Source organism: Anabrus simplex, chromosome 4 (genome assembly GCF_040414725.1).
Source record: "Anabrus simplex isolate iqAnaSimp1 chromosome 4, ASM4041472v1, whole genome shotgun sequence".
In the NCBI taxonomy this organism is placed as follows: Eukaryota; Metazoa; Arthropoda; class Insecta; order Orthoptera; family Tettigoniidae; genus Anabrus; species Anabrus simplex.
In genome coordinates, this window is record NC_090268.1 from 174,886,682 (window position 1) to 174,913,635 (window position 26,954).

Below are 26,954 nucleotides of genomic sequence, written 5' to 3' on the forward strand. Positions count from 1 at the left end.
ATATTTTCAGGACATGAGACAGTAGTGTGATACCATGTTAATCAGTACATTTTCGCCGGCTTCCTTTCTTGAACAGAGGTACAATGATGCCCATCTTCCAGTCCTCAGGAATAGTATTTTCCTCCCATATCTTGTTGAGCAGTCTGTGGAGCCATTGGATTCCCGTTGCTTTCAGCACATCTGCACTTAGTTCATCTATGCCCACTGCCTTTCCTTTCTTCATGCTCTAGAGCGCATTTTCAACCTCAAGCCAAGTAATTGGTGGTTCAGTTGTGGGCAGTCCGGTCTATAATCTTCTTTCCGAGGCTCCTTTTCTTACTGAAAGCAACTGTACTCAATACTCTCATGCTGACTTGCTAGGTCTAACGCATAAGAGAATTTTCTTTCAGGGTTTACTCCCTTAGTCTTTGAGGATGCCTTCCTCGTCCTACAAGGCAGTAGGATCCATCCGTACACCCCAGAAGGATGGGTTGCCTCTTCCACCATCTCCACCATACCAAAGTCCATCTTCTCTGCCGTAGATGCCGTTGAGGTCTTCACCCTTAACCCAGGGCAAGGGCCCTCCATATTTATGACCCCTGGAGAGAGGGTGTCCCAGTAATTTTAAAACCCCCAGGAATTGGGCTACCTGTTGGTCCGCAGGTTGTATTGGTAATTTTAACCAGCCCTACATACTGTAGGGGCCCCCTATCCACCAGCTCGGGACGCGCTCTGTAGGGGTCAGGTTCCCCTGGTTACTAATTGGAAGTTAACCCCACCCACAAGGAGTGAGGTTATTTGCAGAGGGAATACTCAGTAATAGCAATATTTTGAGATCAAATGTGCTCACTTACATCTGACCTCTTTTACACTTTTCATGTCCTGCTTCATTTGCTGCCTTGAAGATATTTTGGTGTTCTACATGAAGTAAACATGAGGGTTTGCATGGAACAAACTCTTGATGCTGAAGTATTTGTAGAAGATAGCTTCCTTCTTTAACGTGCTAACTGGATTGTGAACTTACGATTTGTAATTTTCACAATAAATCCTAGTTACATGGCTTTCAAATGTTTGCTTGTTATATTTTGACAATAGTCAAATCTGTATCCTCACATTTTAATTATTCAGTCTGCTAGATCCTGAATGCCCCCATGAATCATGTTATGGGTACCACTGCAAACTCATTTGCCAGATATATATCTGAGCACTAATGGCACTAATTTCACCTTTTGTGGAGAAATACCACGTGTCTGCATAAAAACAACACAGGAAGCCTCAACATCAGTAATTGTATACACATGACACTTTTCTCCATTCTGAACATACCAGGTGTATGCATAAATCATCACCAATTTTTGTGGTAAATTTTTGCTTATTCAAAATATTGGCCATCAGCCTCTACACACTTTGCCCATCTTTCAGGTAAGTTATGAATACCATGTGAGAAAAACTGCTCGTCTTTTGCGGCAAACCATTCGTCGAGCCATTTTTTAACTCCCTCATATCGTGTGTGACCCATTTACCAAGTTTATTGATCTTCTCCATTGTTCGTAAACGTCTGCTTATTGTTTCTTGCGACACAGTAAATGTCTTTTGTTAGCAGAATCCTATTTGATTATATAAGTAATAAACCAAGTATTAACATTATGGAGTAGTTCACTTTACTTGAATTATTTATCAAATTTCTTCATATATAGTAACTTGGCATTTTTTCTGGACTTCAGCAGACATAGAATCCTTGGACAGATTTGAAACATCCTTAGCACTGAAGTAATCTGTTTCTCCTGAACGACATGATGGCCACAGTTTGCCATGAATATTTTCTTCTGTGTCCTTTACTTGACGACTGTGCTTCTGAAATAGGCAGACCTTCAACTGATAGCATCTCACCATCCTGCAACAGAAAGAGAACAATTTCAAATTATTTCAACTAAACCATATTAGTGCAACAAAGGTTAGAGTTATAAAGGCTAAACTGGCCATTATTGAATCATATGAATGAACAAGAGCCTGTAGTAACATGGTCTTGTACATTTGGTGAAAGTTACAAATGTAACATAAATGCAAATGAAGTTTCATTTGTAATGTTTGCATGTCTCTGCCACACTAATGAGCCACTTCATTAATACCACCCCAACGAAAGAAGATTTAGCACACCAGGAAAGGGGAGAGGTGGTAGCGATTACTAGACACACCTGTTTTCTGCAATTCGCAAACTTTTACAAACTGGGCTCTAAACACAAAAATTGTGTGGAATCACTCTATGATCCCAGGACCATAATGAAAGGAGATTTAGAAAATGAAATCTCATCTAAATCAAATTCCCATTCTACAGCAACTTTCAACGTCAGAATATCTTGAACAATTCAGTGTTTAGGGATCTAGTTGGTAGATCATATAGAGAAGTTAAAGGTATTGATGTGTTTGCCATTCTTCTTTCCCCAAATTCAGAATTTTATGGAAGCTGTAGTGAAAGCTTTATAGATCTGAGTCAATGTTGATAGTGATAATGTTATTTGTTTTACGTCCCACTAACTACTCTTATGGTTTTCGGAGACGCTGAGGTGCCAGAATTTAGTCTCGCAGAGTTCTTTTACATGCCAGTATAAATCTACCGACACGAGGCTGACGTATTTGAGCACCTTCAAATACCGCCAGACTGAGCCAGGATCGAACCTGCCAAGTTGGGGTCAGAAGGCCAGCGCCTTAACCGTCCGAGCCACTCAGCCTGCCTGTTGATAGTGAGAGGTCATGTTCAATGTACTTTAATACGTCTCACTAGAAAACAGCTGGACTCCCAATAATATGGAACTCATGGTACCAGTGTCTTTTCCAGACATATGAAAAATTATGTATGTATGTATGCCCTACTTGTTAAAGCGGCAGGATAATAATATTTCCTAACACCCATGCTTTGATACATGCAACATGTGATTTCAGCAGAAGCTTAACTCTCAAATTTCTGGTACATATGTAAAAATAAAATATGTTTAGGGGAAGGTGGGGGGAATGCGCCACTTGGTGGAATTCCTCCACCCTTCAAATCTAACGTACTGTAATAATATGTGAGCCAATAGGTGCGAACTCTACTGGAATGAGATGTAAACATAGTGCGCTAGCTTCCGGTCAGCCGAGACAGCATTTTTTCTTATAGTTTTAGTATATACAATTTGACCTGTTTTGATGTAATTTCTACAACGTAATTGAAGACAGGTAAGTGAGCTTGAATTTCAAGTTATGGATAGAAGCATGACATACTATGAAATATCAACTATTAAAGAGTGTTTTAAGATCTAATTTTGTATTGACAGTTTTATAGGTTATGTGAAAATGTGGCGTGATATAGTTCATACAATAAGGGGCAATATCGCTACTCCATGGGGGAATGCCACCAGGGTGGCGGTATTACCCCAAAATGAATTTGCAGGGAAGTAATCGGAATTTTTCTTTCGGATGCCACGCATTAGGAAAAGGACAACAGAAAAAGGAAATTGGACAGAGGAAAGTTTGAAAGAAGCTATTAATGCTGTGCAGAATGGCAACTCAGTAAAAAACACAGCGAATAAATATAATATTAGGTCAACTTTGAGGGACTGACTGAAAACAAACACAACAGACAAAGCAATTCTAGGATGAAAGCCTCTATTCACTCCACAACAAGAAAAGGAAATACCTGCTCACGTATTTTTTGGCATTTCTCTTACCGAACTTAGGCGTTTGGCATTTGAATTAGCAGAAGCAAATGGCATGCCATGCAACTTCAATAAGGGAACAAAATTATAGCTGGCCCTGATTGGGGCTACGGTTTCTTGAAGAGAAATCCCGAAATAAGTCTGTGTAAACCAGAAGCTATGAGTCTTAATTGCATTTCTGCATTTAACGAAGTTGAGGTGGACCTTTTCTTCACAAATCTGGAAACAGTACAGGTCAAATTCAAATTCCCAGCATCCAGAATCTATAACGTACATAAGACCGGCATTTCAACAGTACACAAACCAGGAAACATTCTTGGACCAAAAGGTCAGAAGACCGGGCGAGTTGGCCGTGCGCGTAGAGGCGCGCGGATGTGAGCTTGCATCCGGGAGATAGTAGGTTCGAATCCCACTATCGGCAGCCCTGAAGATGGTTTTCCGTGGTTTCCCATTTTCACACCAGGCAAATGCTGGGGCTGTACCTTAATTAAGGCCACGGTCGCTTCCTTCCAACTCCTAGGCCTTTCCTATCCCATCGTCGCCATAAGACCTATCTGTGTCGGTGCGGCGTAAAGCCCATAGCAAAAAAAAAAAAAAGTCAGAAGCAAGTGGAAGCAGCTACAAGTTGGGAGACAGGTAAAACGTGACAGTAGTTTGTGCTATGAATGCTACAAGAAACTACATCCCTCCTGTGTTTATTTATCCATGCCAGCGAATGACACAGCAGTTACAGAAGGAAGGACCCTGTGATGCAATTTATGGATGTTCAAAGATGGTAGGATAAATTAGGAACTATTTATGGAATGGCTCCAGCATTTCCAGAAGCACACTTGACCAACCGCTGATGACTCTATATTGCTTATATTGCCACGAAAATTATGGTGTATAAATTTCTGCAGAACAAATCACAAACCTATTGCATCACTTCCACCCCATTCATCTCACTGACTCCAACTCTTGCACATCTCCTTCTACGGACCTCTGAAGAACGCCTTTAATAGGGAATGTGAACTCTACATGAAAACCTACAGCTGTCAGAACGTAAAAATCACACCATATGAACTGGCAGAAATTTTCAACCGAGTCTACATTCATGTGGCTTCATTGGAGAAAGGCGTCACAGGATTTTTGACAGCAGGAATTCATCGTTTAGATCCTAATAAATTTGGAGATGATTTTGTTGCTGCACGTCGTACTGATTTCACAGTTTGCATTCAAGATGATGAACAACAGCAACATTCATGTAGACCTGCATCAGATGAAACTCCAGTGCCAGAATCAACACCCCAAAATAATACACATCTGGAAACAGAACCTGCACCTTCAACATCTGGAGGTAATGATAAATTGAGCCAGTCTTCTTGTTCTCACTGGACTGGAAGTGTAAAAGAAATCTCTCCAATTCCTAAGCCATGTTCATCCAAATCAGGACAGGGAAGAGCCACGAGAAAGCAGCACTCGGAGATCATAACTTCCACTAAAATGAAAGCCCACTTTCAAGACATCGCCAAGAATAAAGCCGGTAAGAACACAGTCATACAAGAAAGGAAAATGTCCAGCAAAACTTCAAAGAACACGAAGAAGACATGCAGTAGAGGTCTTACCTTTGAAACATCATCGTCTTCAGATGAGGTGTAGATAGATGAAAAAAAATTTGTGTGATGACGATGAAGAGGATGACAATGACCCTGTGTGCATTGGTGATGATATTAATATTCGTGTTAATTGTGAAGAATTTGGAAAAAAAATAATGAACTGTGGTTCTGATGCACTGTATGTTCCAGATGGGCTCATTCAGAATGTAGTGGCAGGGAAACAGCTGAAAATTATGTGTGACATTTGTTTTTGTTCCTTGGGTAGGCCTGTAGTGGCACTGAAATGACAAAATGTTATATAACCTATGTGCCTTTAATCTATGTTCTTAGTGTAGGCCTAAAAACAAATGACAAATCAGAAATTTACAAATTCTAATAAATATTGTCTTATTTGCAAGTACATTTGAACTAAGTGGCAGCATTACACCAACTAGCAGGTTAATTGTATTTACTCCTACAAAAATTAATTTACTAAACTTTGAAAGGTGAGTAGCCACCACAAAGACCTCAACTACGAGGTATAATTGTGTACTAATAGTCAGTCATTACTATGTCGAGAGGTATAGGTATTTTCCTTTGAGGTGGTGCCATTCGCCCATCCTCCCCTACTACAAATATGCTACCAACTACCTTTTGGTTTAACATTTATTGCTAAAATGTGGACATAAAAGCATAGCTAAATTATTGACGAAATAGAATAAAAATAGCAAAAAAATAACTAATTTAAATAACTTTGTGAAAATGATGAAATTAGGCAAAACTTTTCACCAAAAACAGGTGCCTCTAGCAATTACTGTATTGAGAGGGACAACAAGGCAACCATCCTTCCATCACAAGGGAAAAAAAATTTCCAAGGAAAATCAGATAGTATGGGTGAAAATATGGAGTCTGGCACAAATGGAATCAATGACATACCAGGACCTTTAAACGCAATTTAATAATGAAGGTATAGACCTACAGTAAGTGTACAGAACGGGACTAAATCTACACGACTATCAAATAATACTTATTTTAGCTTGTTTTCAAGGTTGTTTATTATGTTTTTAACTACATTCTTAGATTAAGTAATGTTCAATGATTTGTACATGTTATTTTATATGATGTTCTCTAGCAGCCGAGTATGGTCGATTGTAGATCGAAACCGGTCCTGCATATGATCTATTTTAATTGTAAGTACATTATACTCATAACAAGCAGTATTGATTGGGTGTAATTATCTCCATTATGTTTGCTTGCATTAGGGATGTCACTTTCATTGCCTTATGGTATGTTGCCCATTCTGCATGAAAATACACTCATTTGAGCCGTACCTCTCCATTTAAGAGAGCAGTCTTTGACATTGCACTTTTAAATACTGGTCGTGCCTCACTGTACCCTCCAAAAATGTACAATCTCCCTATTTCATGCAATTTAATGCACTCCAAGCCCTGACAGAAGCTGGATGTTTCATCGTTTGTTGGACATATTCCTGGTTTTTCTTCCTTTGGAGCTGCTGAATAGCTCAGACAGTTGAGGCGCTGGCCTTCTGACCCGAACTCGGCAGGTTCGAACCTAGTTCAGACCAGTGGTATTTGAAGGTGCTCCAATACATCAGCCTTGTGTTGGTAGATATACTGGCATATAAAAGAACTTCTGTGGGACTAAATTCTGGCACCTCCGAAAACCATAGTAGTAGTCAGTGGGACGTAAATCCAATATTATCATCATCATCATCTTCCTCCAGACACGCAGGACTGATTCTTCAGCAACGCAGAAGACTGATTCATCACTAAACCAAAAGTGAAGTATTTAGGCCACACAATTAGCCTACACTGTTCTGTGTGATAATAAATTGCCCTTTTGATCTGTTCAGCTGGCTTATATTTACCACTTCATAAGAAGGAAGCTCTACTGCACTGGTCAATTTTGGAAATCTTATAATCACAGACACTACACAAGAATTGTACAAAATAATACTCTGCCTTTCTCCAGTCTTTCCATCCTTTTAACTCTTTCCGCTCGTGTGTTGACCCGAGGTCGACAGCCGTCACTTAGCATTCTAGCTTGTGTGTCGACCCTGAGTCGACACAATGTTTCACCGCTTGTTGCTAGGTTACCTGGAATGCCAGGACTTTTATACTTCATTTCGTAAGTGCTGGTCCCTTCCGGAAACCGAAAGAAACCAAATAGGTGTTTTTTAGTTTCTCTTTGCTTGGCACAATTGCTACGATTCCTTGACAATGGAAAGTAGTCGTGTGAAGCAACATGGCGGCGCACAGTCTGACCGACGCTAAAATTCTTGCATCTATATTTTGGGTGATTTTGATGACAGTGACCATGAAAGCGATGAAAATTTTTAATCTGGCGATGAAAGTGATATATCCATTAGTGATTCAAATGACGATATTGATATCAGCGTCCCAAGAAATCATGGAGGAGGCGATAGTACTGTGACTCGTCCCGGTCGCAGTCGCACAGTGCTGACTTCAAACATACCTTGGAGATTGCGGAGAACGGGTGATGCAGGATTAGCCAAATTTCCTTACAGATTAGGCAGTGGATTCTTAAGTTATGGCAATAGACCTAAAATAGAACTAGGGTTCTGGTAGCTACTTTTTACTGATCAGTTGACAACATCTATTGTCCAAGAGATGAACAAATGTGCCAAAATAAAAAGACAGCAAAATACTCCACTTCAGAAGAGATCTATCTGGTTTTCTTGGAGATCTGTGACATTAGAAGAGCTGAAGGCATTTATTGGTATAATTAAAACATGGGGATGAACAATAGGGCAGAAATGCAGGATTATTTTAGTGAAGACTGGTTCGATAAACAAGCAGGGTTCCATCCCTGCATTTGCTTTGAACCCTTCCACACACCTAAGACATTCCGTTAAGAAAGTGAAAAACATGATTTTGTGTCATGTAAATACCATACATTCATTACTTAATTTTGTAGTTCCTTCCTGTATATATTGTTACAACGAGTACTTAATACCAGGTTTTAGGGTGCCGTGCACGATCTTGGAGTAAATTATTACGGAAGTAGCGTTTACTAAGGAAGTCCATACTACAGAAGTAAATTACTACGGGAGTTATTTACTCCGGAAATAACGTCGGAGAGTTGAAGTTCAATTTACTCTTTTAGTTACTACTACAGAAGTAGTGTTCGTTACTCGCGGAGTAGTGCTGTGTTCGTGTATCTTCTTTAAAGAAATCTAAATAGATAAGGTTATGTGCTATAGAAAACGGGGGAAAAAAGTAAGCGAAAAAGATAAATGCTTGTTAATAGAGATAATGACGATCTATGCAAAGGATACAAGGTGTAAGAAACACAACATAAAGATGTTGGATAAGATAAGAAATTCATGGAAAGTCGTGACGAAAAATTCAATGCTTCGAGTGACGGAAAACGCAGTGAAAAGCAATTTAAGATTCTGTAGAAGGACTTAAAAGCAAAGACGGAAGCAAAGCAGAAAGTCGTGGACACGCGGGAAAAATTAAAACTGATGGTTTCTTCATACAGATGGCCTACATCCACAGCTAAATTTTCCCATTTTCACACCAGGCAAATGCTGGGTCTGTAGGCCCTACCTTAACGCCACGGTCGCTTCCCAATCCCTAGGCCTTTCCTGCCCTATCGTTGCCATAAGACCTATCAGTGCCGGTGCGACGTTAAGCAAATTGAAAAATAAAAATAAATACCTCTTCCGATTTCTGAAAAGTTCATCGTTGTCACCGAGAGGGCAATAAATGGGAATATGCGCGCAATCCCAGTCAATTGCACCCACGATGTGTGGAAACCTGCCAACGTGAAGAATATCCTTTTATTTTCCGAACGATCATCATTATTTGCAGGCGTACCTTCCTCTTAGCCTCAACTAGTGCTTTAACCACACGATGAAATATACCGCTAGCAGTTGTGCGGTAAACGTTAATTAGATCACCGGCAACTGTACTGAAATGTTCCGGTGCGAAACCAAATACAGTACTGTGTTTGACAAAACACTCGTAGGGCACACAGCAACTGTAATTTGAGAGATACAACAAAATTAAGACAAGAATTCAGCTGTAAGTGATCTCCAAGTAGATTTAGAAGGAAAGTAAAGGATTCCTTCCTAAGACCAAAAACGTTCCTGAAACTCGCCGTGTTCACATTACACGGCTCTCGCCTTTGACCTTTCCCATCGTTTACTGCGTCGAGATCGTCAATATAATCTAAGTAATCCATAAACACGTTTGAAACGTCTTTCCTCTCATATACGGCACGATATTATCATTAGTCAACAAGTCTAAACGCAGGAGTAAATTCTAACCTATATTCGTACGTTATTTACTTCTTTAGTAATATACTACAAGATGGTGCTCTTCAGCATTTTACTCTTGTAGTAATTTAGTCCATGACTATCTGAAAGGACTAAAATACTTCGGAAGTAATTTACTCTCGTATGGAAGTCGCCGAATGCTGACTTCAAGAGTACTTCACTACGGAAGTAGAACTTACTCTTGGTTGGTGCACGCCACCCATGAATTATGAAGAATGCTGACAGAAATACGAGTTGGGAGATATCATGACTTACAAATAATTCGAATGAAAACGGGTAAAGAATTTGCCCACTGTCGCCTCTCAGCTGCTAGTGACTGAGATCTTATCTTCTTTTGTTTCCTTGCAAGGCACAGCCCTGACCCCTTATCAATACAAACTCATTGAAAGAGTATCTTGGTATCAATTACATTTATTTCATTAAGTTGGACAATGAAATAAAACTTGTATAGCAACGTAAGAGAGAGCTGAGGATTGGCCTACCGGCGCTTAACCTCTTGATGAATACGCACGCATATGCTGGCCACATCCGAGTACGTATTTGACTGGTAAACCACCTCTGGGAAGTGAGAATTGAAAATTTAAAAATTACAATGAACGTATTTATTACAACTTTCAGAGACTTGAGACACTTGAAAAGACATTTTGGATCGAGTGCCATTTCAAAACTTTTTAAATACTAATGTCTCTATTTAGTTCATCTATAATAATATCACCACTTGTGTCCAGAAATTCCATAGCATCACTTGTAATTTACAAAAGAAGAAACATTCACAGTTATATTTATGAAAACCAAAAATACTTATAGCTACGAAGAGCACAAACAACTATCTACATCAGCGGCAATTGTAACACTGCTGTAACTTGTAGGCTAACAGCGCGCCAAACTCTTATACTGTAGGGAGTAGACGTATTTCCGGCAGAGACTACCACCATACAGAACTAGAATTTGTACAGCGACACTATTCGAATAATTGAAAAAGTTCCAAAAAACGCCGCCAGATGTTATTTTACATCAATAAGCAATTGTTCTTAGTACTAGCCTAAAATGACAAATCCTGTACTCCCTCACGTGCGACCGAACGGAAAATGCCGTGCGCACTCTACTGACTGTCCTTAGGTGCTCTCATTAACAGATTAACCCTTTAACGCCGAAATTATTTTTTTCGTCCGTTTTCTTTGAAATTCGTATAAATCACTTCAGGTCCATAGTATAACATAACTACAAAATATTAACCTCATACTTTTCACGGTTTCGTCGTTAGGTGGCGTGTTCATATGATCATGCTAGGCGGATGTGTTAGCATTTCATTCTGTATAGTATTTCTGTAGTATTTATAGATTTTATGTATTGATATTGATAAATTATGAACAAAATACACTAAAATAAACTAAAGAGGATAATTTATGAAGAATATCCATTAATTACAATATGTACATACATAAATAAAGCAATGAAAATCTCAAAATATTCGTAATATATTACATTCAAGTTATCTAATTCACAGAAATTACCGAATAGGAACAAATATAAGAACTGTATGCTTCACACTGTATGAAATAGGACAAAGCATGGAACACAGAGTCCAACATAACATTTTATGCACTCGGTGCAAACAGTACTGGAGCATTCCTTTCCAGCACAGCGTCGTCGACTGAACTTATGTAGATATGTTTGCACAATGTGGCGACGAAATTCTAGATGTGACAAATCACATCCAGACCTCCTTAGCAGTAATCATGAATTGTGAATGGATACATCCAGGACCCATGTGAATAGCGACCACCACCATTTCCTTCCACGCATGCCTACTCTGTAGTATGACACATTCTGGTCCATCTTATCTGTTCCACCCATTCCACTGTTGTAAGCTCCAAACACAGCCGGCCGGTTTATATGCACTTTCCTCTTCACTGCCTGGGAGTATCGTGTTACCTTAGAAACTGGTTCAACACCATGGCATGTTGATGCTATGGTAACCACGCAGTTATCAACCCACGGAACAATACTTATACCCTCCGAGTTCGTTGTCATGTCGTATGTCCCACGAGCCTGTCTCTTCATTTCATTTGAAGGTGTGATTGAGCAGTCTTTGGGAATTCTATTCTCTCGAATGGTTCCTGTAGCGCCATATCCGCAATGTTTTAGATGAGCCAAAAGTGCCATTCCAGTAAAAATATTATCGAAATATAGTTGAAAGGGTAAGTGTTACATATCATCAGGTAGTTCTTCCAGCATCGGTACCACTGGAGCAGCACACTTATCAAATCGTTTCTCACACACCATCAAATACACGCACAGTGTGAATAGCTAACACAAGCGCCTAGCGTGATCATACGATCACGCAATGTTTTAAGTGCCTACGGGAGTAATATTTACTGTTAAATGTAAATTAACTGCATCATAATGTGAACATAGATCACTCCCAAACTTGGTAAGCATATGAGTTGTGTAATCTAAACATAAATATATGTGAAATATCAAACTTACTTGAAGCGCGCCAACATGATTCAGCTGCTGTGACAATTACACGAAACGAAAGTGCGCCGAAACAATGAGTCGATATGTATCACGTAATAATATGCTCGCACACAGTTGCCACATGCTTCTTGAATTGATCTACACAGTCAGCAATCAATTCCAGCGCTACAGAAAGCACTGAGAGCAATCTAAACGAAGGAATGCAGGCCGTGATCATATGGACACGCACTGCGTTAACGGGTTAAGCAAGAACATGTGGCGAGTCTTGCAACAAGCGGGCTGGTAAAAATGACATCCCAGTCATGAATTTTCTTTACAAACGAGCACGAACGACGAGAAAAGGTTGGCGCACTGCAAGACAAAAGACTATGGGGAACAATACACTCCATATCCAGGCCCACGATGCCCAAAAAGTGTAACAAAAATGTTATACAAAATTTGTACCGAAATGCAATTTAGCCATTATAAAATCACAACAAACATGACCAACGTTGAGGGGACATATAGACTTACGGTCGAGGAAAATCGAAGCTCGAACAAAAGGGTAGAAAATCTCTAACCCTGGCCTATGTAAGAAGGGGGGAAATTGAATCCAAGAGCCCCAGGAAAGGACGCACAACTTGCCTGCAATGAGAGGAAGTGTCATATTAATTACTACTTGATGATTGGAAGGAGACCGAAAGACACTGAAGTGATGAGTAAGCAGAAAGGTGACCGAGTTGATGGAGCATGGAGAGACATTAGTCTGAGAAATTCTGACATTAGTTTGGGATTCTGACATTCTTACATTTTACTTGCACTTACAGACATCCTTTACCCTTTTACTTCGTTATTGAGCTGCGTAGGCAAGCTTAACTTTACTTGCTTATGAATGCACTTGTTTGAACTTGTACTCATGAAGCAGTTCTATTTTGAACATTTGTGCTTGGAGTTGACACTTCTACACTTGAAGTGTTCAATTACTTTAGGTCTGACCATGTCGCTGCACGTATTCACTCTGAGCGTTACTACGAGTTAGATTTTAAATAGAATACCATTTGGATAGACAGCCAGTCACAGCTAAATGTCTCATTTCGTGAATGAGTCGTGCAGTATATCTTAGTGGAAATTGCAATTCGCCTAGCCGCGCGACAGTCAGAGTGTTTGGCCAACGTCGAGGTGCTGAGATCGTATTCTGAGAGTACAGAACAGTGTCCACAAGTAATGCGGGAAAGGTTCTGTCAGGCGACAGCGGCGCAAATCAACTGATAAACCTCCAAACTGTGTGCAGACTGAGACAGACTATGATAGCACCTAGATTAATGCCAATAAATACGACGGTCGAGTCATTAAGTCATGGCAACTATTTTATCGAACAAGTTGCCAGCGGTGGGGCAGACGCTGAATACCATTCGCTGCATGTGTATCGCTAATGTGCGACACCTCTCTTCGAAATGCTGTTATGATGTAATAGCATGGCATGCACACCCATGTTTCCCGCAGCTGTGCATGGCATTGGTGTGCATTTCTGCCGCTGAGAACTGCTATTTTAATACACGATCGTTGCTCCTGCTTGTTGACTTCCATTTTGTGACACTCTCACTCACACACTGAACTTTTGGGGATGCTTAGACCCACACTGTTGTTTAAATAAACCATCTAGTGTCATCATATGCAAGTACTTACTTATGTTTACAAATGCATATCTTAGATTTTTCGTGCTGGCCCCTGTTCGCGAGGAAAAAAACAGTTGCCATGACTTATGACTCAACCTATCTATTTAAGGATGCCATAGTAGCCATAAACTTAGTAGATAGTTCAGTAGGTAACAACAGTTAGAAAGGGTCACCAGGCTACCGCCAAGGCACCGTTGTACGAGTGGACCAGCTGACCCAGCTGCAGAATCATCAGATCCGGTACGAAACCACAGCAATGGACAGCAGCAACTGGACCGGACTGAAGATGGACTTGACTATGGGATATCCTGCCAGTGACCATTGTCGTGTAAAAAGGATGGGGCCTTCCGACCTAAGGCGAGGCACAATCTGAAGGCTGAATAGCAAATACCATTTTAATTACGGTATATAGTATTCTAATTAGATACTTAGAGGGTTTTGTAATAGTCTTAGTTTGTTTGAATTTTCTTTTCTCTCTTTTTTTTTTTTTTCCCGCACCGACACGTATAGGTCTTATGGCGACGATGGGACAGGAAAGGCCTAGGAATGGGAAGATAGCGGCCGTGGAATTAATTGAAGTACAGCCCCAGCATTTGCCTGGTGTGAAAATGGGAAACCACGGAAAACCATCCTCAGGGCTACCGACAGTGGGGTTTGAACGCACTATCTCCCGGATGCACGACCCCAACCGCACGGCCAATTCACCAGGTATTTTCATTTCTTTTCTAAGAGAACCGCCAGTAACATAAAGGTCAAAAATATAAAATTGGTTAATGAATCAGATCCATTTCATGCCATTTCATCTTGGTTTGTAGGGGAAGAATAACGTAAAGTGGTATGTCATTTTGAAATAAATGTAAAGAAGGGAAGATTACTGTTCACAATTGTGTATCATTCAGAGAAAGTTTGATTAATTCATGCATAGACAAGCCTCAAATGTAATATCAGATCTAACGTAATCGAGTAATATGTATGCTTTTGAAATGAATTATCCTATGCACGGAAATGTGTGAAATTTCTCTAAATGTTAAGAATAAAATTTGTTTTTAGTCCATGTTGTCAGTATTTGATATTAATCGGTAGGAGAATATTCAAATGAATTTCAAAGCATGTTGAATTAAATTGTATGATGTGTTCGGTTGTCAGGTGTGCTGATAAGTTTGTGTCATCAAGCAAGAAGACAGAAATTCAGTAAATAGGTGTTATCGTCGAAGGAGTAATTAACATGGTAAGGGCTCATCGAACTAAGTAGAATGTTACAGATAGATGTGGATAGAGTGGATGGAGACAACACGAAATCCCAGCCCCTGTGCCAGCAGAATTAACCAATGATTGTCAACATTTTACAGAAAAACCGGAATACTTGGCAGGTATGGGATCGGAACCGTGAGGGTTACGGATTAATAATAATAATAATTTGAAGAAGCACAAGAACAACTTACTCTATTATTTCTGAGCATAATAATAAAGGTGAAAAATGAAGTTAAAATATTATGATCAAGGTACGTATAATACAAGGTAGGGATCACGGGAGAGATGCGCAGCAGCAAAGCAGAGCTGCGATGTCACACAGGACCCTCGCGTTGAAGCTGCTCTGAATGAGGTACAGGTTCTTTGAATAAAAATCGCTGTGCACACAGAAGTTGGAGCTAACAATGCATGATAGTAACATGTCTGTGGTGTATAAGAAACCGTGTGTGTTTATTTTATGTGATAAAACGTAAAAAGCATTAATAGTGTAAACTTTTCAGTATGGTTTTTTAATGCCATTGCATGCCGCAGAAATCATACCAGGCACGCGAAGGAGCGAAACATACACATTCATGTATTTCCTAAAGCCACTGACCTAAATAAATTGTGGCTGTAAGAAGTAATCAAGACATTATTGAAAGCTATCTTTCTCAGCTTCGAGGGTTTGGAAGATTTTATGACCATCCTCTTCTGACAGCTGTGACGCAAAGGGTGAAATCAATGCTTCTCAGGCTCAATGCTTCCAAGGTGATAAGAAATTCCAACTGTTCTCCGGAAGATTATGAAACATTACGTCCAAATGTTATATGCTACTGATGAAGTAGATCAAACTCTGGTATCATGTGCCAGTTTACGGCCAGCGTTGAGCCTACAACATCCTACTATTTACCGGAGGATGAGCAAGGGTTCGTTAAAGCCCTTGAAGATCTAGAGGAACATCTCAAGGACAGTCGCGAAACCAAGGATTGTGATGAGCTGCTTGAAGACTTCACTGGCTATACAGCTTTCAGGTTAAAGAAGAACCTCGATACAGAAAGAGCGATTATGGAGAAAAAACAGGTCAACCTACAAGGGGTAATTAGATTTCAAAGATGTCTAGAGATAGTTTGATGCAGCCTACAGAGAGATGGTACACCACGGTAGTGCAGATGGAAAGTGTGTTCAAATTTTACCGCGGGAAAGAACTGAAGGAGGGTTCTAACATCATCACAAACCTTACATGTATCTTGAAGAAGAAATGCCCCAAAATTTATGAGTTTCCAAGTTGCTTCGTGAGAAGCCATTCTCTTATTCGAATGAACGCTTTAAACAAAAGTAAGACATTCAAGAGACTGGGTTTTATTTAATACAATACCGATAAAGAAAGTAGAAAAGCAAGAAAATTCCCCTGATGCTATAGATAATCATGTTTGATAATACTTTTTTTTAATATCAGCATTAGGCCTATTCTTTGTGTATAACAAACCTGTAAATTTTTTATGAAAGGCAGTTTATTACGTTGTATATGAAACCAGTGCTAAGAATGTTAATATACAGACTCATTAATTTATATAGCCTATCTAATGTTAACGTGGAATTTGTCAGTTCCTGGCACTTGGAGAACATTTACTGTACTGTTTGTGTTGTGACAGTCATAGTTTCCTAACATTTACTGTTTGCATTGTTGACAGTGTATATAGTTTCCTAATATTGTTTGTAACAATGGACATACTTCTTGCAGTCATCACGCTTTAATGTTCGAGTCTGCAACAATTAGAGCCCCCTTGTTATTGTTATCATTGGTGTTGAGAACATGAACACATGGAATGGCCATCCCACTGTGATCACAGTCTTAGCATTGTCACAACCTTTTATAATTCGGAAACGCTGCTTGATTCACACTGTATTTGATCTATTATTACTCTAATGAAGTGGAATGCCTTTTCTGAGGTGATGTTAAAATATCAATGAAGTTGTCCTATCTCTAACTTGTGACTAAAACAGAATAGCTCACAGCAGTGCATTACCTCATACAGAAGAGAAGGCACTGAGGGTGCTCGATCACGTCACCGACGGCCAAGCTTGGTGGGGAGACCTGTGCGTGATCCCTACCTCTTACTCTTAACTACCTTGGATGATGATTAAGTGTTACGATAATAATGACCTCCACGGCTCAAAATAATGATAATAATAAAAATATATATTGAGGGAGACTAAGGATCTCAGCTGGCGAAATGTCATAATAATGTCAAGTTGTCCGGCTCCATGGCTAAATGGTTAGCGTGCTGGCCACAGAGGTCCCGGGTCCGATTCCCGGCAGGGTCTGGAATTTTAACCACGATTGGTTAATTTTGCTGGCACGGGGGCTGGGTATGTGTGTCGTCTTCATCATTTCATCCTCATCACGAAGTGCAGGTTGCCTACGGGAGTCAGATCAAAAGACCTGCACCTGGCGAGCCGAAATATCCTTGGACACTCTCGGCACTAACAGCCATATGCCATTTCATTTTTTGAATATCAAGTTGTTGTAAATAATAAGCTAAGTTTATGGTGTTAAATGTGACAGCAAATCCCTACATCTGGACCATTAGGTTAGAGTCCCTGTGTCGTTTCCTTCCGTTAACATATCTTGGGTTAGGAACCCGGGTACCGTATTGCACAATCCCGGGCTGGTCTCATCTCAATAAAGGTGGAGGCAATGACGTAATTCATGTGATCCCGCCCACCTTGCCAACAAATGGTCTCTACCACAATGGGTAGTGGGTGTTGTCACGAGCGTCGTGTTTCAACCCTCGGCAATCAACGGTTCAACAGTGTCAAAACTATTTAAACTACAATATAATTATTAAAATAATGTAGTATGTAAAATTTCAGGAATGATTTGCCAAAAATGGGCCAAATAAGGATTAACAAATTTTGTGTATGTTCCAGTTATCTTTAAATAAAATGCTCCTTAAGCATTTGCAAGAATTGTTCATGTAGAATAGTAAACCCTTGGTGACCGTTTAAAATAACCGCCCCCTTTCCTAGGACGGAGGCTCCCAAATTTTGTCTTTGATCTGTTTAATGTAATTTTTATTTGTTTTTATGATGAGCCTTAAAGTTAATAACTGGAGTGTCCTGTTCAACCCTGTAGTACTAATTAGATGGCGCCCATATATTTAATTGGAGATTCCGTACCTTCATTTTTTGTTGTTGTTGTTTAATATTTGAGCTAGATTCGAACCATTAACACCCCCGAGATAAATGTTGGTGGGGACTCAGGCTTTGGGCGGGGGCCAATACTAAAGGCAATAGGTTGAGAAATAGTACCATTTACCGTAGGGGTCACGTTTACGATTTGGCAAACCTGTGTAGTAAAATGTTGACTTGTCTGTAAAGAAAGTGTTTTTCAAGAAGTTGATGGGTTAGTTCAAACTCCACTCAAAGGTTAGCCGGTAGCCTTCTCTTCCGAAAATGTTTGGTCCATGTGCATACACTGATGCAATGTGCGGTGCGACATGTTCAGGTCTCTAGCAACCATCAATGTACCGGTGCGTGGGTCTGTGTCTACCATGTCATGTCCAGTACAATGGGTCTATCTGAATTTCGCACAAGCATGTTTCACTGGCTTGACATTGGACCCAAATCGCTCGACTTGAGTCTGTTTTACTACAGCCCGAAACGTGTATACACAAGGGCGCCTCCCTTCTCGTTCTGGATACCTTTCAACCTACACTCTAGCTGCCTCCCTTCCAACTCAAAATTGTAAAAACTACAAAATCTTGAGAGAAAAATTTACAACAACTGAACAGTGCACTACTATGTGTCTGGCTGCCACATGATAAAACTGGTAACACCCATAATCAAAAGTATGTTACATCTGACAGTGGCAGTACATGTTGGGCCCAGAAATGTCATATAAGGGAGACTACCTCATAAGGTACTGTGTTTACGTGGAGTGAGGCTTGTCCCAACTCACCTTCATTTTTACTTTTTGCTACGAAGACTAACCCTCCTGTCACACCAGGGTGGAGCTCGTTTCAGTAGACATGATGGCAGCCATAGCCATTCTGGCACTTGTCATACTGATACATGTCCTACATGTCATTCTCGCCAGACATCCCTGTAAAAAAATTAAAATTGTAATTAGTCCACCTTAGTCAATACAATAAATGTTAAGTAAAAATACATTAAAGGTACATGTTTCGGTTCCATTAGCCTCCTTCAGTCTTGAAAACAATATATTAAGTTTCTAGAATGCTCTAAAAACACACCACACGAGAAGTACATATGAAAGAATTAATCTTGAAATGTTTTAAACACTCAAACTGGAGGGACGCACACTGCACGCAGACTCTCCAACGCTCTCTGTCGTGGAGTGACGTACATTGCACGTGTGTAGCAGCTTCTGATTTGTGCTTCTATATAACGAATATTTCTTGAACTATTACAAATGTAGTAAGATATATCTATAGACGAAGCATCAATCTTTCATCTGATGCATATATCTATCAAGTTTTTATCGATCACATATGATATATCGCATCTGAAAATTCAACAAGTTCTGTTGTTGACATGATGGCAGCTAGACGTTTTCTTGTGATCGTGAATTTGAAAATTAACAATGTTTTATCAAACGATGATACGGAAAGGTCAGATTTGTTAAGCAATGACTAGGATATAGAATTTCAGTGAAAGTAGTGATCGTAACATTGACATTGCTTTTCATACACGGGAAAATATTGGCTGTAATGTTATTGATAGTGGGTTTAAGACATGGATAATTATAAAGGGCAAAGGGACATGTTTACGGCAAATTTATGGTTCTCAGAATGCTGCAAAGAACTGCTTATATCTTGTGTGATAAATTTTCAGTTATTTTGTACTGTGGAGTTCGTAACCATGCTGGTAGGATAGGCAGATATTTATTCTCAACATCGCATGCGCTCATACAGTATGTTATTTCCGTTCTGATCGAGCGTAAATGAATGTGTACCGGTTAGTGTGGAGGAAATGTATGTAGTTTTTGCATTGTGTACGTTCATAGTATAGAAACTTCTATTCAGATCTTATTTCTAAAAAAAAAAAAAAAAAAAAAGAAAAAAGAAAAAAAAAGCTGGTACTAGCTACTTCTATACTGTATTTGATTCAGCCACATCCGTTGTTCGATTTGAAAGCATCAGAAGATTCCTCCACTTCACTGACCTTGGATAATTACAGTAAATTATATTGTTTATGTGTGTATGCACTAATAACAAACTCAACATTTTGGTAAAATTCACTGGACCTCTTGGATTAACTAAAAGCCTGAACTCGTAGCATGCTTGAAGCTATACTCCTCCCGCAGCACAGCACAGGATAGCAAGGTACTGAAAGTCGTCCCACGCTGAGAGGTCAACTAGCAACGTAAGAACCAGCACAACCAAAAAAAAAAAAAAAAATCATATAGAAGATTGATTTGTAAATTGGGAGCTTTAAGCTCAGATTGTAAATTGGCAATTTGTTGATAAATCTGATTTTTCATACATTGTACCTAAACTAACGAGCTAGTTCTGTAACTGAAATCCTGTTTTCACTTAGCGAATTGTTTGTTAAAATTTAACATCTGAAAAGAAACCAAAAATAGCAGAGAAGAAATACAGCTCTAATTTAAAAGTTTAAAATTAATCTTCTAATTGTCTTATATCGACACATTCTCTGTTCCACGAAAAACACGGTAACAATAATAACGCACTTGCATTTGCTTTCGTTCTAGTGGATACCAAAATGTAAAAAAAAAAAAATCAGAAATTACATTAAGTGGTAAGTAAGACTGTCTAATATTGTGCTGATCTGTTTATTCCTTAGTTCACCAGTAGGCCTACTCCACCACATACTTTACGAACATGCGAGATTTCTCGCACGGGTCCCCTAGTCAAATCTAAATAAAGAATACCTTAACTATTGCATCACAAATTTTTGCTATTATCGCTTAGTACTATCACTTTTTTTTTGCTAGTTGCTTTACGTCGCTCAGACACAGATAGGTCTTAAGGCGACGATGGGATAAGGAAGGGCTACGAGTTGGAAGGAAGCGCCCATGGCCTTAATTAAGGTACAGCCCCAGCATTTGCCCGCTGTGAAAATGGGAAACCACGGAAAACCATTTTCAGGGCTGCCGACAGTGGGGTTCGAACCTACTATCTCCCGAATACTGGATACTGTATCACAATTTTGCTAGCCCTGAAAATGTTTATCATTCCTTCTGGAGAAAACATGATTTCCAACTCGTTAACAGCCCTTGTCACATTTGCGTGATAAAGGGATAAGGCCTTGAATTCCTTAATTTCAGAGGATAAGGGACACCTTTGGGGAGCAAGCCGTCAGACTCAAGAGTGGTCCAGTTTGCTTGCCGGTTAACAGTTACACTCCTGAGTAACACAGTGAGCCTGTTTGTGCTTGTATTTTGTATTCCATTCAGAAGTTAGAAATTTATTTTGTGTTGAGTGGTAGTGAATGATAGCGAATATTTGTTGCACGATGTGGATTAGGAACACAATTGTGTCAAGCTGACTAGCGTGGTGCATTGTTTGTCTTGATAGAGCCTAGTTATAAGTGTGAAATATGTCGTAAAATTCCTTACTAATGAAGACAAAATTAAAATCATTCAGAATGTGGACTGACATCCATATCTTTAAGTGTTCAGAGGTGGCGCAAATGTCGAAACTCACACCTTCACGCCTTGAGTATGACTCAAGTTGGTCGAAGTTTTGTCGGATTCAAAAAGGCAGCCAACGTCATTATCTCACAGTGACACATGGTCGAGTATAACCTCTAATTCTTACAATAATACATGTACTTATTATCCTCCTGTTCAATACAGTACTTCATTTTTTAAGATGAAGAATTAAAGTCCTTATTATTCGGAATATTTACAACCCAGTAAAAGAAACGTATTAAGCGTTAATAACACACAACATTGCACGACATGCCTTTTATCTGTTGAAAAATAGCTTCTTCTTGTAATTTATAAGGACTATTAAAATCCTACCACCATCCAAACAATAGCCGAGGATAATGGATTCAGCAGAACATTAATAAAAAAATTATCATTAAACATAAAAACAAACCCAAGACTACACTAAAGAAAGAACCCAATACTAGAGAAAATTCTCATTATTTAAATTTAATAACAACAATATACGAAGCATGTTTTTTAAGTAAGAACAATTTTTAAATATGGCCGCTGCGTAACTTTGGTCGTCGTTCAAAGCATGCGCGCTCAGTACATACATCTGTAGGCTAGCCACAAACACCATAATGGAAGTATTCGCCTGTACTTATGTTTGTTTGTGCATATTGAAAATGTCCGCAACAATTAACGGACCCGCCGAGCGTGAAGTAGAATTTATGAACTTCAGCATGTAGATCTGTATTGATACAGTTAAAACTAAGAAACAAAGCTAGGTTTTGGTCAAACCAATCAATACACATCACTTTACATGTGACCTATTTAATTAAAAACATATTAAAAATATTTAGCGACATGTTTTGTCCCTACTTGAGAATCACTTCAGACATCATCAGCCATAGAACCACGTGGTAGATTACAAAACTCAAATCATTAACTGAAAGTAACGTTAAAAAAATGGAGGAATCCAATGTCTTTTTAAGAACTATTTGGGAAATGCAAAAGATATAAATATATATATTATTTACACAATTGACCTCACTTCTTGCAAAAAAACTTTTGTCTTCAATGTTAAAAAAATGAAATTAACTTGAAATTGACAACCCTGCCATAACGTCTCGTACGGAATCAATGTCCATTGTTGCTGTCTGTATTTGAAACGGAAGTTCCTTTTGAACTATTGAGAAAACATAGAACAAATATACATATATATAAAGAGGTAATTTAAAACTTCTTGCCGGGCTGAGTGGCTCAGATGGTTAAGGCGCTAGCCTTCTAACCCCAATTTGGCAGGTTCGATCCTGGCTCAGTCCGGTGGTATTTGAAGGTGCTCAAATATGACAGCCTCGTGTTGGTAGAATCACTGGCACGTAAAAGAACTCCTGCGGGACTAAATTCCAGCACCTCGGCATCTCCGAAGACCGTAAGAGTAGTTAGTGGGACGTAAAGCAAATAACATTGGAAAAAACATTGCAAGCATTGTTGGAATCTGGTAGTTTCAGTCTGTTGACTGCGGAGATCGAAATTCTGGCCTCGGAAACAGATTGGCTTTTCAGTCTGTCAAAAATGCTAATTACAACAATATAACACACCAGTTTAATAGTTTAGCCCAACAGATATGTTAACGTGTTATAATTAGAGTTTTTGACAGATTGTGAAAAGTTTTAAAATTACATTCCCACTATTATACAACTGGGTCTGCTAGATCCATGTGCGTTCATTTCTTTGTTTCACTCAAGAGATGTAAGTAGTTGGCTCCTAGCTGTTTCCGTGACCTTCCTGTCCAAACATGTTTACCAAAACGATATACTGGCAATGAAGTGTTCGCTTTTACTTGTGATCTGTGGGATATTTTAGTGCCCTGTGGGCCTGTCAGACCCAACCCAGGCAGTAATGCATGATTTGTCTTCAAGTTATTGTCACATTTTCAAATGGCATTCATAAAAAGCATTTTATGTTAGTTCCTATAGCGAATCTGGGGTGAAGGAAGAAGAGCATGAAATATTGGGAATAAAAGAGAGTGGTGTGCGTATTGCAAAGACACAAAGATCCACTACTCATGCTGGCAATGAAAAAGTACTGGTCAGTGTTTGGAGCATGCTGTATTTCTGTGGAATGTCCTTGAATATGACGTGTAAATGTTCCACTGAATTGAACTAACAGTTAGGACTCAAGGCGAAATTTCAGTAACTACAATTTTTCAGCGCACACATCTAGGCGCGAATGCACAGTCATTTGTTTGTCCCTCACTGATTTCTCGCAATGGTCGTGATTGTGCGGTGGACAGGGCTGCCAACTGTTGATCTCAACAACTAGTTGTAGATCGTTAGGTGCAGCGGCGCTACTTTTGAATTTACGAATCTCGTACGGTGATAGCAGCTAGTGAAAAAGCCATTGGTCTGGATAGGTTAGGTCCGGCTAGTGACAAAGCCATTGGTCTGGATTGGTGAGGTCTGGTTAGTGACAAAGTCATTGGACTACGATCAAGCAAAGGGGTATTTGGAGGCGCAAGCCACCAGGTTAGGGATGCGAAGCAGCTGTTAGGCCCTATCATTTAGTACGGCGATAGCAGAGTATTCTATGTTCAATAGTGGTGAAAAGCCAACGCTGAAAAAAAGAATAATTTGGTCTGTGTAGGTAGGGTCTCAGGATCGAGAGTGCATTTAATGTTATGTCTGCCCACCAATGACTGTCGAATGTTTTTTTCATTACCTCCATTGATTATTGATGTGGCTTTGTGCAGTGGGTGTGTGATTAGTATTCGTGGTTTTGCTTGCAATTATGAGAAATGCTGTGTTTTAATGGAATTTTATCAGCAACGCGACTTGCTTTCTAGTAAGAGTGTGAGAAGTGTGGTCGTGACGTTAACATTGTGCTTAGGAAAACCAATCAGATAATATTCAGCTGTCGTCGGAAAAAACAAGAGGGTGCCCAATGCCGTTAGTATGTGAGTGTGCAGAAAAATACTTTCTTTGCCGACTCGAAGTTATCCCTATTTGAAACTGGTTCCTTTTTGGCTCTATGGTGCATATTGCCTAAACCTCTAGACCCTACTATCAAGTCTGGAGTTGCGTTTTTTCCAAGCAACTTTCACTGATTGCAACTTTTCTAGGGAAGTTTGTGTGGCGTGGGTGGATGGGGAAAAAGAAAAAAATAGGTGGTTCTGACGTAGTCATAGAAATTCACGAAAGCAAATTCGGGAAGTCGAAGTACAATCGAGGAAGGTGTACGGAAGGACAGTGGTTATTTGGAGGGGTGAAGAGACAACTATAAAAACTTTTTTGTTGCTCCTGTCGAGAAAAGGAATAAGGAGACATTGCTTACAGTGATTAAAGAGTGGGTGTTGCCAGGCACAATAACCATTTCAGATTGTTGGAAGTCCTACGACTGTCTACAACATGAAGGATTCGTGCACCTTCCTGTCAACCATTCAATTCAATTCACTGATAACAGGAGGAGTGGTCATGTGAACAGGGCCAATAGGAGGGTGATGCCACGGAATAGACTGCCGCTACTCACCCAAAATATCGAGAACAGGAGGAGGCACCTCATACTCGGGTCGTACTCCATCCCTGGCTTCGGGAGAAGGAAAACCCACTTTGCCGGGTACTTGGCAGAGTTCCTGTTTAAGATTAACTTTCCTGCTGACACGAGGGTGCATAAGTATTTTAAAGCTGCAAGCATGTTGTCCCTCCCCTACATTAAGGTGAGTTGAATAGAGAATTATTGTTCTTTTGTATTGTACATTGTTTGTTTACAGATTGTATTTAGTTTCAGATCGTGTCTCAGCCAATGGAAATGCTGCTGCGTAGTTAAGCAACGAACAATGGTGCGGGATAAATTGTATTAGGTTGTAAAAATAAAAGTACTTCTAGGGGATGGTAGGTGGGTCCCTGGCTGTGGTAGTGAACACATCTCTCCTCTACAAGGCATTCCACGTAAGATTTGTAACATATCAAATTATTATTATAATGCTACAAAACGTATGTTGTGCATACTGAATTTCTAAGTTGTCCAATTTTCAAACATTTTGAGTTTTGTGTTGTCCTACTTCATTATGAATCTAGACCTAATCATTACCAATATTACCCATAAAAACACTGAAAATCTTACATTTCGGGCCATGAAAGTATTCAAAATGGAGTGCTGAACACATGTGAGTAATTTTAAATGCAACATTATAATTATTTCCAATCCCTTAAATATAATATTGTGTAAAAGAAAAACGCATTTCAAAATAGTATCTAGGCTATGTGGTTAAATTTGTTTCTTTTGTGATCAAACTATGATAATGTTGCATTTATAACTATAACATTGACGAGATTAAAGTAATTTTAAGTATTAAAAACGTAGGTCTGCGACACCCAACCCGTGCAATCAAGTAGCATATAGAGACCCGTTCCCTGGCGAATTAACGAGCAAAGGCAGCATTTCTTCCTCAAGAAATGTTGAGAAGTTCACAATTACATTCAGCATACCATAAAATACAAAACCTACTCCCGTAATTTGCTTCTCGTCACCACAAAAGAAAAGTAAATAATATGAAAGCTTACCTCGTATTATTGCCTGGAGACTGGTCTGGTCCAAAGAGAATGGGTCAAGACCAAGACTAGGAACCCACAAACCCGCTCCTAGCCTCCTAAAATATATATTTACAATTAACGAATGATGAACAGATGACAAAACAACATTCGTCGTACTTTATCCACACCATGCGCAATAACAGCAGGCATAGCATAGCAAAGAGAATGAGTGCTGCATAGCAAAGATTACGACATGACAACAGAGACGCCACCCTGGACGCCACAGCCATTTACGAAGTACCAACGTGATGGGAACATGATCTGACCAATGATGCCAACTCAGCGGATTTTCCGCCAAATTTGGCGGATTTTTAAATGCAAAGGCGGATAAATTTTCCATTTAGCTGACAGCGGATTTCTTGACGGATTTCCGAACTTCTTTTAGCAATTTTCAGCGGTAACAATATCACCTTTCATCACCAGGAGAAAAATAATAATATAGAACTTAGTACGGCATAATAGTCGGGTACGGCCATAGTGCACCGCTTCACGCTTCTCGCTTTGTCGCGTAAACCGCGCCAGTTGCAAGTAGTGGTGGGCAAAACTCTCGTTCGAGATACTCGAGACTGACGTCACTACTCTCGATGCATCTTCGAGGTCTACGTAGGGATGGGCATAACTCTCGTATGAGTTACTCGAGCCTGACGTCATTATCTCGATGCATCTCGAGGCACGCTCCAATTGGACCTCAGCCAGGACGAATATGGTAGAAACAGAAATGATTAGCAAACATTGAACTCGAGCTATTAGTATGGCTCAGTTGGCTAAATAGCATCGTTGGGTA

The 26,954-nt window shown here is 39.6% G+C and overlaps 1 long non-coding RNA gene across 1 annotated transcript; it reads right to left on the reverse strand.

Annotated features, from left to right (window-relative positions):
• Positions 1-1,252: 1,252 nt before the first annotated feature.
• Positions 1,253-26,355, reverse strand: LOC136872543 (uncharacterized). The gene is made up of 3 exons (XR_010859943.2): positions 26,141-26,355; positions 18,897-19,040; positions 1,253-1,873 (listed from the first exon to the last, which is right to left on the reverse strand). It is a non-coding gene; the product is annotated as an uncharacterized lncRNA (long non-coding RNA).
• Between the last annotated feature and the right edge of the window lie 599 nt (positions 26,356-26,954).